At 39.7% G+C, this 8,972-nt stretch overlaps 1 pseudogene; it reads left to right on the top strand.

Moving 5' to 3' along the window:
* The first annotated feature begins 14 nt into the window (after positions 1–14).
* Positions 15–8,972, top strand: part of LOC105867571 (uncharacterized) — a 29,333-nt pseudogene continuing 20,375 nt past the window's right edge.

Here is an 8,972-nt window from a genome sequence, read left to right as displayed (position 1 = left end):
GAAACGTAGTCCCTAGCATGGCACTGAGGCTGCCCCACGGAGGTCCGCTCCCTACCCCAGACCGGTCGCTCCCGGTCCCGACTGGACCGCGGCCGCTCGCCTGGGCCTGGCTGGAAACACAGGCCGCGCGGAGCTGCAGAACCACGCCCCAAACGCTTCTGTGAGTAGGAACTGGGTTCGGAGCGCGCGGCCATAGCGGCCGGAAAACGGGGGCGGGGCTTGCGGCGGGGGCGGGGCCTCAGGGGAGGAAAAATGGACGCGCGGGCGCGAGTGGCAGCGGGAGCGGCTGGCGCTGCAGTCCTTGCCATTTGCTTCTCGGGGTGGCGTTACGGCCTACAGGCAGTGTCGCGGAGGGGAAGGGCCACATGGAGGCCTCTAGAGCCCTTAGGAGGATTCTGAGGGGGATGCGTGTGGGATGGGAGGAGGGAGGTGGTTGTGGGATTCGTTCGGGGAGCCGCCCTCACCTTCTCCCCGGCTACCCGGGCCTCCCCATCCGCCAGACCGCTGTTCCCCATTCTGGAAGTTACGCATATGTAGGTGCTGGGTCTGAACAGTCTTCCCTCAAACTTTAGGCCGGGCTGGCTCCTTTGTGTCATTGACTTGTCATCCATCGCTTCAGAGAGGGCTGGCCAGCGTCTCAGTTAAAAATACCACCCCAGTCACCTTTTAAAATCGCCTTCCTAACGCGAATCATGATCTCAGGTTAGCTGATGTTTTTATTCTTACACATGTTTGGGGCCGGTCTCTCCCAGGGGCCTTATCAGAGAAGTCGAGAGCTTTGCCCCTGGAGCTGAAGGCTTTGTTGCGTCACAGAATGACCTAACAACAGCACAGACAGATCACACCGCGGAACCCCAGATCTCCTGACTCTTGAATTGGTGTTCCCAGGTCTCGTGGCCCCAGTGATGGAATCAAGATTTCTATCTCTGAATTCAAGGGTGACTCAATTCACAAGCTGCAGGAAGGACAAGGTCAGCATTTCCCCTCAAAGCGTTTCAATCTCATAGAAAAGGATCAGATTCAGAGTAGGATTGACCCCATCACTTAGTAGTTGTGGCAGACACTGCCTCTTCAATGTCTGCTGTGCACTCCTTCCACACTAATAGAACGCTGATGTTCTCCACGTGGCCATCCACCCATATTAAAATGCTGACCTCTCCAGTCCCCCTTGCAAGTACAGTGGGTCCTAATCAAGGAGATATAAATACAAATTGCTGGGAGGATTGGTGGATGGGTGGAGAGAGACTAACCTGGCATGTACCTTTGCCCTATGGCCCATCTCACACAACCTTCTTCCTGCTTGGAGGTGACACAAGATGTCAGAAGGTAAAGCAGCTATTTTGATACCATGAGGATGAGTTATGCTAAAGATAGCCCAAGAGAAAAAAAAAACAAAAACAGAAGAAAGAAATGAATAAATTGTGTTAGGAATAAAAAAGCAAGCATAATCACAGAGTAGAGATTTTTAAAATCTTACAAATACTATCACCATTATGTCAATATATTTTAAAATATAGGCAGTGGCTTACAGTAAAGAAAATTTACTAAAACTGACTGAAGAATAGGAAATCATTAAATAAATTCTGAGACTTTTTTTTTTTTTTTTTTTGAGACAGAGTCTCGTTTTGTTGCCCAGGCTAGAGTGAGTGCCATGGCGTCAGCCTAGCTCACAGCAACCTCAAACTCCTGGGCTCCAGCGATCCTTCTGCCTCAGCCTCCCGAGTAGCTGGGACTACAGGCATGTGCCACCATGCCCGGCTAATTTTTTTATATATATATCAGTTGGCCAATTAATTTCTTTCTATTTATAGTAGAGACGGGGTCTCGCTCTTGCTCAGGCTGGTTTTGAACTCCTGACCTTGAGCAATCCGCCCGCCTCGGCCTCCCAGAGAGCTAGGATTACAGGCGTGAGCCACCGCGCCCGGCCTAAATTCTGAGACTTTTCCATGAACACCAAGCAATGGATAATCCCCACCCTATAAAACCATACTAGAGAATGAAAAAAACTAGTTAACTGTGATACCAAAATTGCACAAGGACAGTAGGGAAAAGATTTAAGCCAGTCTTCAATGACAACAAATCAAATCCAGCAATACCTATAAAAATATGTCAAGTGGAAGGAAGGCACGTCAGAATACTCTCATGGGCAAATAGCAGAAATCATTGATTTCTAGCCTAAATAACAAATGCATTCATAGCTGGAAGTTCAGAGGCAAGATAATCACCAGGCTTCTCAATGTCAATCAGAGACTGAAATTCTTTTCATCTCTGTGTTCTGTCATTCCCAGCAATAGACACATCCATCATGGTCACACAATAGTGGTTAACTAGATATGACAGAGCAGGCAAATTATGCTTCGTATCCATTCTCATCTCCTTTTTAATAGACTCCTCTCCCTATGAGGAAGAGCACATAGCTGCTCAGACTACATTTTCCAGGATCCTTTGCAACTAGATAGGTCATATGATTAATTTCTTCCTAAAACATGGAATGTGATCAGAAGGGGTGTTAGCAACTTTAATGTCCCTTTTTTCTTTCTGTTTTTTTAATTTTCTTTTATTTTGGCATATTATGGGGGTACAGATTTTAAGGTTTCAATAAATGCCCATTCCCCCCCCCACAAGTCTGAGTCTCCAGCATGACCATCCCCCAGATGGTGCACATCTCACTCATTATATATGTATATACCCGCCCCCCACCCCTCCCACCTGCCCAATACCCTATTACTGTAGTACCTATGTGTCCACTTAGGTGCTGCTCAGTTAATACCAATTTGCTGGTGAGTATATGTGATGCTTGTTTTTCCATTCTTGGGAAACTTCACTTAATAGTATGGGTTACAGCTCTAACCAGGAAAATATAAGATGTGCTATATCACCATTGTTTTTTAGTACTCCATGGTATACATATACCACATTTTATTAATGCATTCTTGGATTGATGGGCACTTAGGCTGTTTCCACAGCCTTGCAATTATGAATTGTGCTGCTCTAAATATTCGAGTGCAGGTGTCTTCTTTGTAGTGTCATTGGATCTTTTGAGTAGATGCCCAGCAATGGGATTGCTGGATCAAATGGTAGATTAACTTGTATCGCTTTAAGGTATCTCCATATTGCTTTCCACAGGGGATGAACTAGTTTGCAGTCCCACCAGCAGTGTAGGAGTGTTCCTCTCTCGCCACATCCACGCCAGCATTTATTGTTTGGAGACTTTTTGATAAAGGCCATTCTCACTGGAGTTAAGTGATATCTCATTGTGGTTTTGATTTGCATTTCCCTGATGATTAGAGATGTTGAGCATTTTTTCATATGTTTGTTGGCCATTCTTCTGTCTTCTTTAGAAAAGTTTCTGTTCAAGTCCTTTGCCCACTTTTTAATAGGGTTATTTGATTTTTTCTTGCTGATTTTCATGAGTTATAAATATATTCTAGTTATCAGTCCCTTATCGGATGCATAGGATGCAAAAATTTTCTCCCATTCTGTAGGTTGTCTGTTTACTTTCATAACTATTTCTTTGGCTGTGCAGAAGCTTTGTAGTTTGATCATGTCCCATTTATTTATTTTTGTTGCTGCTGTGATTGCATTTGAGGACTTCTTCATAAACTCTTTGCCTAGGCCGATGTCTAGGAGAGTGTTTTCAACTTTTTCCTCTAGAATTCTAATAGTTTCATACCTTAGGTTTAAGTCTGTTATCCAGCGTGACTTGATTTTTGTGACAGGTGAAAGGTGTGGGTCCTGTTCTTCTACAGGTGGCTATCCAGTTTTCCCAGCACCATTTATTGAAAAGGGAGTCTTTTCCCCAGCGTATGTTTTTGTCTGCTTTGTCCAAGATTAGATGGCTGTATGAGGATGGTTTTATATCAGGATTCTCAGATCTGTTCCACTGGTCAATATTCCTATTTTTGTGCCAATACCAGATTTATTTAATTACTACAGCTTTGTAGTATAGTTTGATATCTGGCATATTAATGCCTCCCATTTTGTTTTTGTTGCCTAGAATTGCTTTTGATATTCGGGGTCTTCTTTGGTTCCATACGAAGTGTAAAATTATTTTTTCTATATCTGTGAAGAATGCTGATGGGATTTTAATAGGTATTGCATTGAATATGTAGATCAGTTTGGGTAGTATAGACATTTTAATGATGTTGAGTCTGCCGATCCACGAGCATGGTATGGATTTCCATCTGTTTGCATCCTCTGCTATTTCCTTCCTCAATGTTTCATAGTTCTCCCTGTAGAGGTCGTTTACCTCCTTGGTTAAGTATATTCCTAGGTACTTTAATTTCTTTGTTGCTATTGTGAAGGGAATTGAGTCTTTGATTTGGTTCTCCATTAGATTGTTGTTGGCGTATATGAATGCCTCTGATTTCTGTGTATTGATTTTGTATCCTGAGACTTACTGAATTCATTTATCAGTTCCAGGAGTTTCGTGGTTGAATCTTTGGGGTTTTCTAGATATAATATCATATCATCAGCAAACAGTGAAAGTTTGATCTCTTCTGCCCCTATTTAGATACCTTTAATTCCATTTTCCTGTCTGATTGCTGTAGCCAGGACTTCCAGCACTAGTTGAACAGAAGTGGAGATAGTGGGCAGCCTTGTCTGGTTCCAGTTCTAACTGGGAATGATTTCAATTTTTCCCCATTCAGTATGATGTTGGCTATGGGTCTGTCATATATGGCTTGTATCATTTTTAGGTATGTCCCTTCTATGCCTATTTTCTTAAGTGTTCGTATCATGAAAGGGTATTGAATTTTGTCAAAAGCTTTTTCTGCATCTATTGAAATAATCATGTGGTCTTTCTTTTTGCTTCTGTTTATGTGGTGAATTGCATTTATAGATTTACGTATGTTGAACCATCCCTGCATCCCTGGGATGAAGCCCACTTGGTCGTGATGGATTATTTTTTTGATAAGCGTCTGGATTCGGTTAGCTAAGATTTTGTTGAAAATTTTTGCATCTATATTCATTAGGGATATTGGTCTGTAGTTTTCTTTTTTGTTGCATCCTTTCCTGGTTTTGGTATCAGAGTAATATTCGCTTCATAAAAAGTGTCGGGGAGGTTTCCGTTCTTCTCGATGTTGTGAAATAGTTTCTGCAAGATAGGTACTAGGTCTTCTTTGTAAGTGTGGTAAAATTCGGGTGTGAAACCATCTGGACCGGGACTTTAATTTTTAGGGAGATTTTTAATTGCTGTTTGTATTTCAGCTCTTGAGATTGGTCTGTTCAGGAAATCTATTTCTTCCTGGTTGAGCCTAGGGAGGCTGTGTGTTTCTAGAAATTTGTCCATTTCCTCCACATTTTCCAATTTGTGTGAATAAAGATTTTTGTAGTATTCATAAATTACATCTTGTATCTCTTTGGGATCAGTTGTGATATCTCCTTTTTTGTTCCTGATGGAGCTTATTAGAGATTTCTCTTTTCTGCTTTTCGTTAGCTTAGCCAATGGCGTGTCAATTTTGTTTATTTTTTCAAAGAACCAACTTTTTGTTTTATTAATCTCCTGAATAGCTTCCCTGTTTTCAATTTCATTTAGTTATGATTTGATCTTGTTGATTTCACTTCTTCTGCTGGGTTTGGGGTTGGTCTGTTCTTCTTTTTCCAGCTCTTTGAGTAGCTTCGTTAGATTATCTATTTGTGATCTTTTTGTCTTTGGTTATAGGCATTTATGGAGATAAACTTTCCTCTCAGAACTGCTTTAGCTGTGTCCCAGAGGATTTAATAACTTGTCTCTCCATTGTCATTTTCTTCATAGAATTTTTTAATTTCCATCTTGATTTCTTCATTTATGAAGTAATCATTTAGTAGGAGGTTGTTTAATTTCCACATTTTTGTGTAGAAATGTGAGTTTCTGTTACGGTTGATTTCTACTTTTATTCCACTGTGATCCGAGAAGGTACATGGTATGATTTCTATTTTTTAAAATTTCTTGAGATTTACTTTGTGTCCTAGGATTTGGTCAATCTTATAGAATGTCCCATGAGCTGATGAGAAGAACGTATATTCAGTGGATTTTGGGTAGAATGTCCTGTAAATGTTAGTCAGACCCAATTGTTCTAGAGTTTTGTTTAAGTCCATTATTTCTTTATTAATTTTCTGTTTGGAGGATCTGTCTTGTGCCATCAGTGGGGTATTGAAAGCTCCGGTGATTATGAAGTTGCTATTAATCCATTAGCTTAGCTCCATTAAGGTTTGCTTTATGAATCTGGGTGCACCTAAGTTGGGTGCATATATATTTAAAATTGTTATCTCTTCTTGTTGAACTGTGCCATTCACCATTATATAATGACCCTTTTTGTCTTTCACCACTTTTGTTGCTTTAAAAACTAAATCATCTGAAATTGGAACTGCCACACCACCCTTCTTTTGGCTTCCACTTGCCTGGAATATTGATCTCCACCGTTTTACTTTTAGTCTATATGCATCCTTGCAGGTTAGATGTGTTTTCTGAAGACAGCATATACTTGGCCTGTATTTTCTTATCCATTCAGCTAGCCTATGTCTCTTGAGTGGGGAGTTTAAGCCATTCACATTTATTGAGAGAACTGATAGGTAAGGTAGATTATTGTTCATTGTATTGGGTTTGATGTTGTTGCTTTTATTTTCTCTCTTGATCCATTGTATTATCTGGCCTTTAATCTTTGGGTTTTAGTTGTTTTTATATTCGTGAGTTTTTATTATGGTGTTCCGTGCGTAACACTGTTTTGAGTACTTCTTGTAGGGCTGGTCTTGTCTTGGTGAATTCTCTGAGACTTTGCTTGTCTGAGAATGTCTTTATTTCTCCTTCATATATGAAGCTTAGTTTTGGGGGGAATAAGATTCTAGGCTGGGCATTGTTTTGTTTAAGAAGAGTGAGAATGGGGCCCCAGTCTCTCCTTGCTTGTAAAGTCTCATTAGAGAAGTCTGTTGTTATTCGAATTGGCTTTCCCTTGTATGTCACTTGCTTCTTTCGTCTTACAGCTCTTAGAAGGACCTCTTTAGTTGATATTTTGGTCAGTCTGATGACTGCATGTCGTGATGTCTTCCTGTTTGCATTGAATCTTCCAGGGGTCCTCTGAGCTTCTTGAACTTGTATATCAAGATTTTGAGCAAGGCCTGGGAAATTTTCCTCTATTATATCTTCAAATAGCTTGTCCAACCCTTGAGTGTTGTCTTTTTCCCCTTCTGGTAACCCTATGACCCTCACATTAGGTTTCTTCACATAATCCCACATCTCTTGTAGGCTTTGCTCTTTTCTCTTGTTTTTCTGCTCTATCTCTGTGACGGTTTTATTTAGTTGGAGGGTGTTATCTTTAATCTCTGAGATTCTTTTTTCTGTTTGATCTACCCTGTTCTTGAGACTTTCCACTGTATTTTGTAGTCCCTGAATTGATTCTTCATTTCCAGGAGTTCGGTTAAACTTTTCTTGATTGTGTCTGTTTCTTTAGTGAACTTTTGTTCTAGGTCCTGGAGGCTTTTTGTGGTTTCTTTGTGTTGTTTATTGAGTTGTTCTTGCAGGTTGTTAAGTGTTCTTATGATCCACATGCAAAATTCCTCTTCTGTCATTTTGGTTGCCTGATTTTGGTTGGTGTCCGTTTCTAGGGGGCTGGTGCTCCTCTTTAATGTCCCTTTTTAAAAAACAAAACAGTTGACTGCCGTATTGTTCTATCCTTTCATGATCTGTAATTTGGAGACATCATCCATGTGGATGAAGATAACATCCTAAGTTGATGGAGAAATGGCATAGAAACATCCTGTGTCCTCTGATGACATCATGGAGTAGAGCTGCCTTTTTTCCATGACCTCCCTACCTACCCACGTGAGAGAACAGTGAAATTCCATCTTATGTCAGTTGACAGTGTTGACAATATTTTTTTGTCTTTTTCTTATACCAGCATGGCCCATATCCTATTATAGAGGATTTTATGCTTGCATGTTCATATCTAGCAGAGAAGAGATTAAAGCACACTGAAGAATTATGAAGAAAAATTTTTTGATATACCTAAATTTTAAAAAGGTATAAGAATCACTTCATTATAAAGTTTGGCTGCAGCAAGAAGATGCAAAATAAAATATCTCACCTTAACCATCACACTGTGCTTTTTTTCAAAACCAGAAATTATATGTTTTTTTTAAAAAAAACCACCAACACCCAAAGACAAATATTCTCCCTGACAAATCATTTAAATTAAACTGATACAATGGTAAATTGATTGAACTATCACTCTTCACATTTACCATTGTTTTATGTGTTTAAAACATGTTTTATTAATTTTAAGGAAATCCAGTATAAACAGTTATGTGTACTTCACAAGGCAAAAAGATCTATAGCACAAAGATAAGATATATTTTTGGATTTCAGCTATTTTCCAAACAGAATGTACAATATAATGACATATTTGATTTGTGAATAATATTTTTTCCAATGGATTTAGTTACTCAGGCAATCTACTAGTTAAAAATATGAATTTTCTATAGATCATAATTTCTGATTTCACATTTTCCTTCTGAGGGGAATTTTATATTTTATGTCTTTAGGGTTTTAACCATATCATGATTGTGTTAACATGAGCACCCCTCCTCCATACCAGTAACAATCACTTGGTTAAAGCCTTGTTCTGATCGGCATAGACAAAGTGACAGTTTACTACTGTCACTGGGCATTGGTTTTATCATTTGAAGATGGAAAAGATGCTTGAGCCCAAGTTGAGTTTTATTAGGAAAGACAAAGAGGAGATTGGAGGCCAGACAGGCAACCAACAGCACATACGTCCAAGAATATATCACGGGAGTGCGCTGGTGGGAAGTCTGTTAATATAATGTACCACCATTCATAAGGTAAAAAAAAAAAAAAAGCTCCCTGAATTATGATTATAGATGAGGAAAAAGCATCTTATAAAATAGAATATACATCTGTGATTTCAAAAAAGAGACTTAGCAAACTAGAAATGGTGGAGAACATCTTTACCTTAGAATAAAATGATTATAAACCT

The sequence above is a fragment of the Microcebus murinus genome, chromosome 16 (assembly GCF_040939455.1).
Source record: "Microcebus murinus isolate Inina chromosome 16, M.murinus_Inina_mat1.0, whole genome shotgun sequence".
Classification (NCBI taxonomy): domain Eukaryota; kingdom Metazoa; phylum Chordata; class Mammalia; order Primates; family Cheirogaleidae; genus Microcebus; species Microcebus murinus.
The sequence above is the reverse complement of the archived record's forward strand: the minus strand, read 5'-3'. Positions and strand labels throughout refer to the sequence as shown.